This window comes from Aquarana catesbeiana, linkage group LG01, assembly GCF_042186555.1.
Source record: "Aquarana catesbeiana isolate 2022-GZ linkage group LG01, ASM4218655v1, whole genome shotgun sequence".
Classification (NCBI taxonomy): domain Eukaryota; kingdom Metazoa; phylum Chordata; class Amphibia; order Anura; family Ranidae; genus Aquarana; species Aquarana catesbeiana.
Genome location: NC_133324.1, coordinates 643584940 through 643601073, shown reverse-complemented (window position 1 = coordinate 643601073; position 16134 = coordinate 643584940). Strand labels below are relative to the sequence as shown.

At 39.4% G+C, this 16134-nt stretch overlaps 1 protein-coding gene across 16 annotated transcripts in view; it reads right to left on the bottom strand.

Moving 5' to 3' along the window:
- BMPR1B (bone morphogenetic protein receptor type 1B) overlaps nucleotides 1–16134 on the bottom strand; it is a 700361-nt gene that overhangs the window by 453095 nt on the left and 231132 nt on the right. The window lies entirely within an intron of this gene.

The following is a 16134-nucleotide window of genomic DNA, read 5'->3' as shown; positions in this document are numbered from 1 at the left end:
TAAATAAATAATCATAATGCAAAAACATTTTAGCCATAGGTCTTTGTTTACCATGAGAATCAGCAATATGCAAAGAGCTGTAACCCTAAACAACCAATGGTAATCTTTCATTGTTCAGGTTAAACTCCTAAATCCTGATACCTTGTTGGTTTCTATATGGATTATAGGATTCCACTGCTGTTATAAATAACTTAAAGCTTCAAGTTCATATTCAGCATTCACTATATACAACACACAGGGGTTGATTTTCTAAAACTGGTGCAGCTGTTCATGAAAACCAATCATCTTCTAGTTTTTTATCAAATCTTAATTGAACAAGCTGAAGTTAGAAGCTGATTGGCTACCATGTACATCTGAACCAGGTTTTGTACTCTCCAGTTTTAGTAAATCAACCCCACAGCAGGCACATTACACAGCTCAGACATACAGTGGGGTCAATTTACTAAAGACAAATAGACTGTGCACTTTGCAAAGTGCAGGTGCAGTCTGCAAGAGCAGTTGCTCCAGAGTTTAGTAAATGAGAAGCTCTGCTGACTTCCATCATCCAATCAAGAGCAAAAAATGCAGTTATTTTTTTTCCTTGCACGTGATTGGGTATTCTTTGCAAAGTGAAACTTTACCTCATTTACTAAGCTCTGGAATAACTGCACTTTCAGAGTCTTTGCAAAGACCACAGTCTATCTGCCTTTAGTAAATCAACCCCACACTGTATAAATGTAGACTTCTGGGCAGGCAGGGAGCTGAAGGCCTCTTGCACAGGTATACAGGCATTTTTATTTTACTGATCTAAATGCAGCTCATTGTTTTCAATGTGCCTGTACACACAAGTGTGTAAACATGTACTGCATATAGATCAGTAAAAAAAAACTGAAAAAAAAAATTGAAATCTGAGTTGCCAAGCGGTATTTTTGCAAATACACATGCCAATTCACACAAATACAGTGGAACCTCGGATTGCGAGTAATGCGGTTAACGAGGGTTTCGCAATATGAGCAATATTTTTTTATAAAATCCTGACTCGGTTTGTGAGTGTTGTCTCGCAAAACTAGCAGGATTCAAGCCTCTGCACTGTGTAGTACTGCATTTGGCCAGAGGTGCGGGGGAGCCGGTGACACTCTGAGCAGTTTGGAGCTGTTCAGAAATACTCCGTTCCGAGCCTTTCCGAGGGTTTCCAAGTCCAGTCGAGCCGTTTCTGAGTATTTCCGAGTCTCTCCAACACCCCCTCACCTCTGGCCACATGCGGTATTGTATGCAATAGAAGTCAATGCGGATTGAATTATCTTTGTTTCCATTGACTTCTATGAGGAAACTCACTTTGATATGCAAGTGCTTTGGATTACAAGCATTCTGGAACGGATTATGCTCATAATCCAAGGTTCTACTGTATGTACATATGCCACACTGCCCTCATTTAGAGTGATTTACAGCCCATCCTGGCATTTTTTCTTAGCAGAAACTAAATTTGAGAAAACAATCTTCACATTAAATAAACTCTAATACACCCATAGCTGTCTGTATCACTTAACTAGGCATGTGCTCAAGTAAGAAACTATTAAAAGCCCACTGCAGAAAGTACTTCAGGGAGTACGCATCCAATAAGTCATAGCTTCATCCCATTTATATTGCATACTTAGTAAATACAGTACCTCCAACTGAAAAATTAGGTTTTTGGGTGGTTAGTAAACACTGACTGAAGAAAAGTGACAGACATAAAGAAACTATTTATACTGAAGAAACTGTGGATTATTTATACAGCACTTATCACAGAATGTGGCTTTAACAGAAAGCTTGCAAGGCTATAGTGTAAAACATTTCTACCTCACAGAATGAACATGAATGCGCTCATTGTAAGCTGTGGTGTTAGATGCAAAACAAGAGCTATCGCTTATGTAGAAGCGACAAGTTGTTATTGTAATTTACTAGTGTTATGCTAGTTCTTTCTTTTTCAACTGTTGCATTTTTATGGGAACGAAGTAAAAATACAGTGAGAGGCAGTCTGACGTGCAGTGTTCTGCTTGTACAAAGTGAGCACTGAGGCGGGTTTGTGGACCTAACGTAGTACACTGTGGTGTCTTTCTCAAAGGGTGCATACAGCCCAGCATGGAATGTTATCATTGGACACTGTACAGGTTTCCAAATAAAAAAAGAAAACTTTGTTTTCATTCCAGCTTTGTTTACTTAAAGGTTCTGAAGATTACAACTGGCAGGTTATTTGTATATCCCACCTTGGCCTCCTCCTAACCTGGCAGCTCAAAGCAGCAACCTGCCTGTTTCTGTGGAACACTTTCTATTGCAGGGCCATATGGACTTTTCAAGCAATTTTGGCAATAAATAACATGGCTTGTTTGAAATCTGTGGGAAATACAATATGTGTGGAGTCCTGCAGAGAAAACATACGTAGATGTATGTAAAACCACTGGACATAACCAACAAACCTGAAATAATTCCATCTAGATCCAGGCATATTTATATCAACTGTAAATCAACCTCAAAATGTCTACCTAGATTTGGGATAGCAACTTTTTTTTTAGCATATCACACTATTTATTCTGTAACTAATTATTATCAGGTAAGTAAAAAACGCTAACACTAGAAAAATGCTGAAAAACGCTAAAACCTGCTAAAAAACACTATAGCAAAAACGTTGAGAAAATCACTTCAGAGCTACTTGCATTTTTTTAACGTCCAGTCTGCATGAGGCCTAAAAGTGCTATTAAAGCCCCTTTCACAACGCAAGCCTGCTTGGATCCACCTGTCTGTTTTTTAGGAGGATCCGAGTGGGCCATCCATTGACTCCTATGGGGAGATGGATGTCAGCAGAGATGTGTCCGCTGATACCCGTCTGCCATCCGATACGCTAAAATCAGACGTATGGCGATACGTTCGCCATCCGCCTTGGCGGATCGGATGAGATCTGATGAAAATGGACATGCTGTCCATTTTCGTCCATCCCTCCATAGGAATCAGCGGAGCTGTGACAGGCCCCTCCCCGCTCAGTGAGCAGAGACGAACCTGTCATCCGCCAGCTCAACGGAGATCAACAGAGAGATCTCCTGCTGAGCTGGCGGACTCCACTGAGCAGATCCACCTTGTGTGAATGAGGCCTAAAGGTTAATTTTTTTACATTAAATTAAAAACTGTTATACTTACCTGCTCTGTGCAACAATACATCCTTTTTTTCTGTCCCCCCCACCACTCCTCTCCACTGGGTGCCCCACAGCAAGATAGGTGCTACGGGGGCACCTGTGGGGGCACGCTCCCTAGCCATGCTGTGTGTGTCCATAGACACGCACAGCAATGGTAAGCCATGCACCCGCTCCCTGCTCACAGGAGTTTTACTGACAGCAGCAGGAACCTATGGTCTCTGAACTTAGAGCAGGGGTCTTCAAACTGCGGCCCTCCAGTTGTTCAGGAACTTCAATTCCCATCATGGTTAGTCATGTCTGTGAATGTCAGAGTTTTACAATGCCTCATGGGAAGTGTAGTTCTGCAACAGCTGGAGGGCCGTAGTTTGAGGATTAACATGGCATCTAATTTGCAAAGAACTCTCTGAGGATCTAAAAAAAAGAACTGCTGCTTTACATAAAGATGGCCTAGGCTATAAGAAGATTGCCAAGACCCTGAAACTGAGCTGCAGCATGGTGGCCAAGACCATACAGCGGTTTAACAGGACAGGTTCCACTCAGAACAGTCCTTGCCATGGTCGACCAAAGAAGCTGAGTGCACGTGCTCAGCATCATATCCAGAGGTTGTCTTTGGGAAATAAACGTAAGAGTGCTGCCAGACTATCCTGCCAGTGGGGGTCAGCTTATCAGTGCATCTTGCCTACAGTCAAGCATGGTGGCAGGAGTGTCATGGTCTTGGGCTGCATGAGTGCTGCCAGCACTGGGGAGCTACAGTTTATTGAGGGAATCATGAATGCCACATGTACTCTGACATGAAGCAGAGCATGATCCCCTCCCTTCGGAGACTGGGCCACAGGGCAGTATTCCAGCATGATAACGACCCCAAACACACCTCCAAGCTGACCACTGCCTTGCTAAAGAAGCTTAGCAATCAAGCCCTCCCACAGGCTTGGACATAGAAAAAATCCAAAAACAAGGGATAATAAACGTTTTCGGGCTATTGTAGATAATGCCCTTCATCTACAATAGCCCGAAAACATTTATTATGGATGCCTGATTTTATGGATGTCGTGGTGATGTCCTTTTGAAGATTTCAAAATAAATACGGTTTGTGCAGCAATGCCTTGTTTTTGGATTTTTATATATATATATGTATATATATATATATATATATATATATATATATATATATATATATATTCAAACTTTGGGTGGGTTACTGCCTTTGTCCTTGCTGTTAGACTGGAATGGTGTCAAGGTGGACTCCTTGTTCTCCACCGATATCCATTAACATAAACGAAGGGACACGTTCTCCAATGCAAACATATTTTTGTGTGCACACAAAGCCATACAGCCTGAGGAAGAGCAGGGATGCTCCCAACTGTATACAGTAGCTGCAATTGATGTACATGATGACTTTGATGATTTGAAGATTCAGTAAATATATTTGCATTGGAGAACGTGTCCCTTCGTTTATGTTATATATATATATATATATATATATATATATATATATACACACCAATACCTTGGTTTGCGAGTAATGCGGTAAACAAGAGAGCGCTGTCTTGATATCTGAGCAGTCGTTTTAATGTAAAAAATAAAAAGAATCACTCTCACAATGTTAAGGAGTCCGGTGTTAATCCATGTAAAGCAGCTGGTGTATAGGTACAGTAAAGCCACTGGTGTACAGTATACAGTACTGTATTTGGCCAGAGGTCCGAGGGCGCTGCTGGCTCCCAGCGCTTCCTGGAGAACTCGGAGACACTCAGAGACACTCCCAGCTGGGTGGGGTAGGCATAACGTGTGTTCGGAGCACCCGGAAGTGTCAACAGTTCGCGAGTGTCTCTGAGTTCTCCAGGAAGCGCTGGGAGCCACCAGCGCCAGACCTCTGGCCACATATGGTACTGTAAACTGTACACCAGCGGCTTTACTGTACATATAAAAAGCGGCTTTATATGAATCAACACCAGACTCCTGAACATTATGAGTGTAATTCTTTTTTTTTACATCAAAACTGTGATCCTTTTTTTTCACCACAGAGGTACTGTACAGTATTCTTACCATTGATATGAGCTACAGTACTGTACTTTGAAGTGCAGTTTTTTTTTGTTTTTTTTTAGAGTACACGTTATACTGTATTTTGTATTGCCGTAATCATTTTTATATGAATAAATGGTCGTGAAACTAATCATCTGAGTTTCCATTTTTCTTATGGGGAAATTTGCTTTGATATATGAGTGCTTTGGATTACAAGCACGTTTCTGGAATAAATTACGCTCACAAACCAAGGTATTACTGTATATATATACATATATATATATATATATATATATATATATATATATATATATATATATATATTTATGTAGTATTGCACTATGACCTAGTTATGTTTTGAAATAGGGGTCAGTGCAATCAGAATTGGTGGCTTCTTATGCGGTTACAACGGGCATCCCAAAAGTTCTCACCCTGACTTAAAAGAAAGTGTCTGCTAAATGAAGTAATAGTATTTTTCTACATATTCTTCTCTAGTGTCCACACACTTAGCCAAGTGGTGCTCCAGTGCTCAGATCCCTGTTGAAAAAAAAAACTGAAGTTGGTCATCCAAAAACATAGTCATGGCATCAATTACGCCATCGTCTATTCAGTTTTGGGAATAGGTGGTATCCGATGGTAAGAAATCTGGTGAGTATGGTGGATGGGTAACCAGAGAAAAGCCACATGAATGGATGGCAGCCATCACCACAGCAGATTGGTGAGCAGCACACCCTTGGAATCCCAAAAGACTGTTGCCATCACTTAGCCCCCCAGAGCCTTCTTTGACGTAGGGAAAGACGTTTGTTTCCACTTTTTCAATTGAGGTTTGCTTTCAGGTTGAAAGCCAAAATTTATCCACAGTCACAAACCTGGCACAAAAGTTTCCTGTATCTCTCCTGAACCTCTGTTGATTGTCCCTGGATGTTGTGAGTCGCGTGTGTTCTTGATCAGGCCTCAGCAAACCCTTCAGGCAGAAACCTTGTGCATTTTATGATTTTTGGTCAAGATGCGCTCAAATTGTGATTTTTGATATGCCTGTAACCTTAGCAATCGTCCAGATGTCAACTCAGCAATCTCGTCCTCATCGTGCACATGATTAATATTTTCTGGTGTGGTCACATCCGCAGGTCGGCCAGGGCAGGGGTCATCTTTGAGGCTGTCCCATCCCCACTTGAAATCCACTGCCCACTTCTTAACAGTGCTGTAGGATTGGGCATCCTACCTCAACATTGCAAGCATATCCTCATAGATGGAATATTGAGTGGGAGAGTTCATACACAAGAAAAACAGCACAATCCCCAGAAAGTCAATAATAGAAAAAAACAGGGTATGTCCGAGTCTCCCTGGGGGGACTCAGGTATATAGGGGATTTTTGGTGTGCCTAACAATTGCTATATAGAGAACGAAGTGTGCTTAAAAATAAACATATTTATTAACCACTTCTCATCCAGACCAATTCTGACATTTCTCTCCATGTAAAATTCATAATTTTTTGCTAGAAAACTACATAGAACCCCCAAACATTATATATGTTCTTTTAGCAAAGACCCTAGAGAATACAATGGCGGTTGTTACAACATTTTATGTCACACGGTATTTGCGCAGCAATTTTTCAAACACTTTTTTTTGGAAAAAAAAACTGTTTCATGCTTAAAAAAAAAAAATTCAAGTTAGCCCAATTTTTTTGCATAATGTCAAAGATGAAGTTATGCCGAGTAAATAGATACCTAAAATTGCACTCGCTCATGGAATGGCGCCAAAGTTCGGTACTTAAAAATATCCATACGACGTTTTAAAATTTTTCTATGCTCTGCTGGTTGTATATCAAATTCAATGTTAGGCACACCCTAAAACTCTACATACCCAAGCCCCCCCAGGGGGACTCAGGAATACCCTTCTTTTTGCATATTCTCATAGATGCCTGCAGGAGTTAAGACCTTCTAAGACAAATACTCGATGATGGCGCGTGTCTTCAATTTCTCAATTTCAACTCAACTACGGGGATTGCCACCTGTTTACAAAGAGTGCATGAAAACCGTATTGCACGCATGTGCCATTTTAAGTGTCGAATATCTGGTCACTCATTCCATGTCAGACTGTGAAATTTTGGGATAACCCTCATATATCTCTTGATAACTTCAACCACAGCATACCCCTTTCATAGGTCCTGGCTCTGTTCATGACAGCTGTGGAGCTAAGGGCACTTTCACCCACTTTCATATGCCTTATCATCCAATAGTATTCTCCATAATATAAAATAAATCAAATATCAAGCAAGGGAGAGTGGAAACCTTTCACAATAGTGATAACAGGTCTAGAAACAGTGGAAATCTTAACACCCCTATCCTAGAGTGATGCCATTTAGTGGATTTAATGACATAGCATTTACCAAATTCTGAAATATTAGTCTTGGGTGGATTACCCTTTAAATTATTGCCTTGCAGTTTTTCCGTCCATTGTCTGACACCATATATGTATAAAGTGTCAACCCCCTCCACTACCTCATGGTCCTACTAGTGTATACCAGGCCTTAGGTGGTATGCAGGTGGAGCCTGCCTTATTTAAACCTCAGATATCTAGGATCTGGAGTTCTCTTTACTATTGACATGTGTAGAGTCATTATGCTAAGATCAAAATAGCTCTTTAAGGCCCTCGGAACTAAGGTTGTGGATGCCTTCTTTCTGTCTGGAAATTGATTGAAAGACCGCCAAATTATTTGAAATTAATCAAGCTACTGTATAGAAAACAAACAAAAAATCTAAAAGTGGCATCGTTTTTAAATTACCTATTTATTCAGGGTTGGCTGGCTTAGCAAATCCAGCTCAATTTCATTGCAGGAGCCGCAGGTAATTCTTGCATCAGCTAGGGTCAAAGTGCATGCGACTACATTCATCCAATTTAACTTCCATGGGACGTGTGCCATAAAAATGGCTTTCATGTTTGGTGCAAACTAAAGAGAGCATTTCAGAAGAAGAACCTTATACCAACTGTAAAGTATGGCGGTGGAAAGGTTTTGGTTTGGGGTTGCTTTGTTTCTTCAGGACAGCTTGCAATCAAAGCATCAACTATGAATTCAACACCATATCAAAGTGCGCTTGATGGCATTGCGAGGCCATGTACCAAAAAAGATGATGTTAAAATGGAACACGCAGAGTTATACCAGCAAATTCACCAAGGAGTGGCTAAAAAGAAGAAATCAAGGGTTATGGACTTACCTAGTCAAACCCATGATTTAAATCCCTTTAAAATGTTGTGTGTGTGAGGGTGGAACGAGTAGTTTATTATATTTTATAAACAATTGTATTAGATTGTGTTTGTTTGCACTAAAATTAATTTAGTGTATTTTTTCTGAAAATATGCATTTAATAAATAGTATTGTACAATATAAAAAATTGCAACTACCACCATGTTATTCTACAGAGCCTCTGATTTCAGAAAATAAATACTTTTTGGGAGGTTTACAGTCATTTCTAGTAAGAAATGCAGATTTTTAACATCTGTGCAAAAAAAAAAAAAAAAAAAAGCCCTGGTAAATACCGGTAAATGGTTATAAACTGACCCCTTTGTAGCTTCCTGCAGTTTCTGTGTTCTTCTGAACCTCTGGTTGTGTGGGGGGAGCCAGAACATTCATACACATATATATTTCTTTATGAACCTTACATAGAAAAAAAGTTGTTTTTTTTAATTCACCAACAAGTATTTAAACTGATCACAGTTGCACATTTGCATGAACATATGGTATATCTAAAACCATACAAAAAAATTATAATTTATTTTTAATTTAAATAATCTAAATAATGACTGCTAATGTTTTAAAAAAAAAGTCGTTGCTGTGTAGTTTGCAAGCATACTACACATAAATTATCTTTACTCCTATTCTGCCAGTCTAGAGGTCAGGTCTGACCAAAAACAATTTCCTCTCTATATGGCTCAGTTTGTCTGAGCAGTTTTTAAACAGAGATACTTATTACATTCAGCAAATATATAATGTACAAATCTACACATGAAATATAGCAATTCAAATAAGGAATAAAAAGCTAGTAAAATATATGTAAAATTTGACAAAAATAACTAAAAAAGCTAAAATAACAACTCTTAATATATGCACAGTAAAATACACTATTTTATCTTTAACCTATAATCAAAAATCATACCAATAACTCATACATGATTGTTTAAAGTGAGCTATGTGAATCACAAGTGACTACTTTGTGCCCTGATACATCATAATAAACATTTTTTGACATTTTTGTATAAAAGCACTAACAGGAAAAAATCAAGCACAAGAATAAAGTACAGTGTTTACTTACTCTAATCATGGGAGTTTGTTTACTACAATGCCATTATCAGAAGCATTTCACTGACTTCAATTCTTCCTTTCTGCTTCAGATTTCAATGTTACAATTTACCTCTAACAATCAAACACTGATTTAAAGCATACCTATCCTATAAGAAACCTAAGCTACTCCTACTCCTACCATCACCCACATACATTAATGTTTTTGGTAGCATTAAAACTGAACTCCAGGCAGAAACTGGATTACCTATCATTACTGGTGTTTTCATACCTTGTTGTAAAATGTTTGCTCTTTCTTTACCCACTGTGTGATCTTCGAAAAATCCAATGTCCATTTTTTTAATCAGGGCTTCATTCTCTGCAATATCCCTGTTGTAAGACCAGTGGCCACTATGTTGTACATCCCCCTGGCCATCAGTCTTGTCTCTGTCCCACTGTAGTTCTTTACAGCGAGTGGTGACGTAATTGCATCCCTGCTTACTGTAGTGGGAAAATGGTCTGTGCTGCCCACTGTGTGTATAAGTGTAATGGCTGGCTATGACGACATGTCCGAGATACAGCCCTCAGTGCCCGCTCCCCCTCTTCTCCTCATCAAGATTGCTGCCTGTCACTTGCTGCATTACCCCTTGCCTCATGAGAAATATATTCTTCTTTCCCAACATGGATGTGACTGCAGCAGGAGAGAAAGACCTCCTGGCTCCAGGAAGGAGCACAGTTTTCCAGGGGATATCATGACATCATTAGGGCAAAAAAAAAAAAAACTAGCGTTACAGGAAAAGTAAGGCACTGTGATTTTAACTGTATCGACAGGGTGACATGGCTTAGGGAGAGGGATCTGCAATTGTAAAGTTAGCTAAAGTGAGCCTGTAGTTCAGCTTTAAAGCAGCAGTCACAACCTTTTTGCTATCTCAACCATTGTTGGACATAGTCCTAAACCTATTCTATGTGCAACTTATGTGCAAAGTTCTCTTGGTAAAAATTCTAATGCCCCGTACACACGGTCGGATTTTCCGACGGAAAATGTGTGATAGGACCTTGTTGTCGGAAATTCCAACCGTGTGTAGGCTCCATCACACATTTTCCATCGGATTTTCCGACCCACAAAGTTTGAGAGCAGGATATAAAATTTTCCGACAACAAAATCCATTGTCGGAAATTCCGATCGTGTGTACACGCATGCTCAGTATAAATAAAGGGATGAAAGCTATTGGCCACTGCCCCGTTTATAGTCCCGACGTACGTGTTTTACGTCACTGCGTGTAGAATGATCAGATTTTCCGACAACTTTGTGTGACCGTGTGTATGCAAGACAAGTTTGAGCCAACATCCGTCAGAAAAAATCCTAGGATTTTGTTGTCGGAATGTCCGAACAAAGTCCGACCGTGTGTACGGGGCATAACACTGTGTAAAATCCTTGTATACTATTAAAAGTGTGTAAATAATTACAACATACTGTATATATATATATATATATATATATATATATATATATATATATATATATATATATATATACAGTGGGGACGGAAAGTATTCAGACCCCCTTAAATTTTTCACTATTTGTTATATTGCAGCCATTTGCTAAAATCATTTAAGTTCATTTTTTTCCTCATTAATCTAGACACAGCACCCCATATTGACAGAAAAACACAGACTTGTTGACATTTTTGCAGATTTATTAAAAAAGAAAAACTGAAATATCACATGGTTCTAAGTATTCAGACCCTTTGCTCAGTATTTAGTAGAAGCCCCCTTTTGATCTAATACAGCCATGAGTCTTTTTTGGAAAGATGCAACAAGTTTTTCACACCTGGATTTGGGGATCCTCTGCCATTCCTCCTTGCAGATGCTTTCCAGTCCTGTCAGGTTGGATGGTAAACGTTGGTGGACGGCCATTTTTAGGTCTCTCCAGAGTTGTTCAATTGGGTTTAAGTCAGGGCTCTGGCTGGGCCATTCAAGAACAGTCACGGAGTTGTTGTGAAGCCACTCCTTCGTTATTTTAGCTGTGTGCTTAGGGTCATTGTCTTGTTGGAAGGTAAACCTTCGACCCAGTCTAAGGTCCTGAGCACTCTGGAGAAGGTTTTCGTCCAGGATATCCCTGTACTTGGCCGCATTCATCTTTCCCTCAATTGCAACCAGTCGTCCTGTCCCTGCAGCTGAAAAACACCCCCACAGCATGATGCTGCCACCACCATGCTTAACTGTTGGGACTGTATTGGACAGGTGATGAGCAGTGCCTGGTTTTCTCCACACATACTACTTAGAATTAAGGCCAAAAAGTTCTATCTTGGTCTCATCAGACCAGAGAATCTTATTTCTCACCATCTTGGAGTCCTTCAGGTGTTTTTTAGCAAACTCCATGCGGCTTTCATGTGTCTTGCACTGAGGAGAGATTTATGTCGGGCCACTCTGCCTTAAAGCCCCAACTGGTGGAGGGCTGCAGTGATGGTTGACTTTCTACAACTTTCTCCCATCTCCCGACTGCATCTCTGGAGCTCAGCCACAGTGATCTTTGGGTTCTTCTTTACCTCTCTTACCAAGGCTCTTCTCCCCCGATAGCTCAGTTTGGCAGGACGGGTTCTGGTTGTCCCAAATGTCTTCCATTTAAGGATTATGGAGGCCACTGTGCTCTTAGGAACCTTAAGTGCAGCAGCAATTTCTTTGTAACCTTGGCCAGATCTGTGCCTTGCCACAGTTCTGTCTCTGAGCTCTTCAGGCAGTTCCTTTGACCTCATCTCACCTCATGATTCTCATTTGCTGTGACATGCACTGTGAGCTGTAAGGTCTTATACAGACAGGTGTATGGCTTTCCTAATCAAGTCCAATCAGTATAATCAAACACAGCTGGACTCAAATGAAGGTGTAGAACCATCTCAAGGATGATCAGAAGAAATGGACAGTTAAATATACGAGTGTCACAGCAAAGGGTCTGAATACTTAGGACCATGTGATATTTCAGTTTTTCTTTTTTAATAAATCTGCAAAAATGTCAACAATTCTGTTTTTTTCTGTCAATATGGGGTGCTGTGTGTACATTAATGAGGAAAAAAATTAACTTAATTGATTTTAGCAAATGGCTGCAATATAACAAAGAGTGAAAAATTTAAGGGGGTCTGAATACTCTCTGTCCCCATTGTATATATATATATATATATATATATATATATATATATATATATATATACACACACACATGCCTATGCACAAAGATAAATAAATGAATTAAAAAATCAGACAGATTTGTGGGTGATATCAGCAAAGGCTTTTTGTTCCTTCCCAACTCCAGGTTGGAGCTTGGCACATCTGTTTGGTCAGAAGGTCTAACCAGTCTTTCCTAAAAGTAGCATGGGAGCTACTACGAATCACCTTTAGCCAATTGTCTGGCTAATACAATGGCCATCCAGGTTCAGTAAAGTTTGGTCAACTGATCTAGAGTTAGTATGCATATCTATAACGTCAGAGTGCATTATTATATGCACACTTGTTACAAGGAATAAGCACAAAGGGAGAACATTTCCTGCAACATAAAAATGTGCCATATTAACAAAGCAGATAGATCTGTTTCAGGTTATCTTCCCACCTGGGTCAGTTTCTATTTCAGCGTGTAATAATAGAAACTGGTGTTGGTTCTACTCCTATTTACCAAAGGGAAGAGGGAGCCGGAGTATGTACGGCTCTCCATATTATGCCTGGTGTAGGCATGGAACACAGACCACATCGCTCTTAATTTACAAAAGAGCTTGCGTCCCCTTTGTTAATTAGAATCAATTTCTGCTCCATTTTCTCAGTTTAGAAGAGTGGCACAGGTGGTGTTATGTGACATTGACCATTGCTCAAAGGTAAGAAATGAGGTGTGCTATCAATAGCCATTGTGGTAAAGGCTATAATTTTTTTCATCACTATTTACCAATAAGTTGCCTGTACTGAGGATATACAAAAACACTTGGAGTTATAGGCGTGCTTACAGGATATTTCAGGATCAAAAATAAAAACAGATGGCTTACTGGTTACTATGGCCAACAAATTGATTTGGTGTTGATTTATTAAAGGAACAGAGGATGTTCACTTAGCATAGTAAATGTTCACTTTGGTAAGTGTTCACATCGTTTGGTGAATAAAGTAAAGCTGTGTTCACTTTTATATACCTAATCATCTGTGATAGAAAATAAAAAACAACAAAAAAAACTATATCCTTGCTTGCAAGGGATTGAATAATTCAAGTGAACACAGCTTTATCTTATTCACTAAACTGAACCACCACTATTCCTTTACTAAATCAACCGTATAGTTTTTCATTCCCTCCTATATTGACTAAATGAGATGTACAAACTTTAATACATGTTTTGACTACACAGAAATAAGCCAGATTGCTCAATCCATAACAAATTGCTATATTCTTCTTCAATGGGTCTTTCTCCTGTAATTCCACATCACACAGTTAATTGAATGCTGTCAGATTCTCAAGCGAAGCAAATCTAAAGCTTATAAACAAAAGAAGATTTCTTCTTTCAATTCACAGTCTTTATCACATATCTGTATGTCATCTCATCAGCTGCTCTGCACTTTATGACACGAATACAGCTATGTATACCTAATAGGAATACCTAATGGTATTTGTTGCTAACTTAGTCCAACTAGAAGTTGAAGCAATTACAGCTTTCACATTCACTGTTAAATTTGCAATTAGAAAAGTGTGAATATTGTGAAATCTGGCTTTGTTTCACACAAAACTGAATATAAACCATAGCATCCAATCTCAAGGATGCTTTAGTACTTATTCACCAGGAAAGCCTGCTGACACCAAATTATTAGCTGCTCTCTTTAGAAGGGTGCTGGACAGCTTAGTAGCTAGTGAACAACTAATACACAACTTTAAAAAAAGCCTAGAAGTAAAAATAAAACTCTTGCTAAGTGCCAAGTAAACTTCAGATATTATTTATCCATGATATGTTGTTTATGTCATGATGATACCTACTAACAAGAGAAGTGCCATTTCAGTTCCTCTATATTTGTACTACTCAGTTTGAAAGATGCTTGTTCATGACTCCTTTCCCATTCAAGTGAATGGGAAGTCCAATTATTATATGTGGTCAACAAATGCCAAGTGGTGATATAGGAGGATTAGCAAAATACAGCAAGTGGAACTTTAGCAGACATATTAACTGTGCATCCAGTATGCCATAGGGGTGATTTATGAAAACTGGTGTACATTTTAATCAAGGTTTTTCCTAATTGACATCCCATTATTATGATGTTATTTATGTGTTATGGAAAACATCTCCATATACTCTAAGTTTTCACTTGCTATAGATTTCATAAATCAGGTTAAACTGTATATTTACCACTTCCCTACTGCCGTATTGTAGGTGGTGGATGTGTATTTCTAAAGTGCTGTTTATATACACATTATATCCCTCTAGAAAATACACATTGGCACCCAGTGTGCCTGTGAATGACTGTGATCTGGGCCATCTGACAAATCACATGGACCACAAATGTAAACACTAGGGATGGGCGAACGGTTCGGCCCGAGCATGAGTTCAACCCGAACATTTGCCTGTTCGGCTGTTCAATGAACACCCTGCAATGTATTGAGCGCTGCACGGTGCATTCTGCGCCCTGATTGGGCAAAGTTTTGTCTCCTTGTCTCCTGTTTTTATTACTTTTTTGGTGAATAGGTAGTGGTACTATGTACCTCATGTACCTCATGCTTGCTCGTTCCCCCCCCCCCTTTCCTGACCTGCCAGGCTGCATGCCCAGATAAGGGTCTGGTATGGATTTTGGGGGGGAACCCCACGCCATTTTTTATTTATCTTGGCGTGGGGTTTCCCTTAAAATTCATACCAGAACCGAAGGGGACCTGAGCTGTTTTTTGCTTAATTTTTCCAAATGCCGGCAATTGTAACCACGAGTCATTTTCGATGGGATTTGACTCAGGTTTTTTTTCTTTGGAAATGTCATTTTTGCGGCAGCATGTTTTATGCATGCTACAGATGTGCCACTCTACAGGCACATTAAGGGGACCCCCAGGCACTATATTTAACCACTTCAGCCCCGGAAGGGTTTATCCTCTTCCTGACAAGGCCATTTTTTGCGATATGGCACTGTGTTACTTTAACTGACAATTGTGCGTTCATGCAACATTGTACCCAAACAAAATAGATTTTTATTTTTTGCGCTATAAACAAAAAAGACTGACAATTTTGGAAAAAAAACAATATTTTTTACAATCCGCTATAATACATATCCAAAAAAAAATATATGCATTATTCATTAGTTTAGGCCAATATGTATTCTGCTACATATTTTTGGAAAAAAAATCATAATAAGAGTATATTGATTGGTTTGCACAAACGTTATAGCATCTACAAAATAGGGGAAAGATTTAGGGACTTTTTCATTTTATTATTGTTTTTAATAGTAATGGCGGCGATCTGCGATTTTTAGCAGGACTACGAAATTGCGGCAAACAAATCTGACTCTAAGTGACACTTTTTGGTGACCAGTGACACCAATACAGTGATCAGTGCTATAAAAATGCACTGATCACTGTATAAATGGCACTGGCAGAGAAGGGGTTAACACTACTGATGATCAAAGGGTTAAGTATTTCCTAGGGAGGTGCTTTCTAACTGTCAGGGGAATGGGCGCACTGGGAGTAGAGAGAGATCG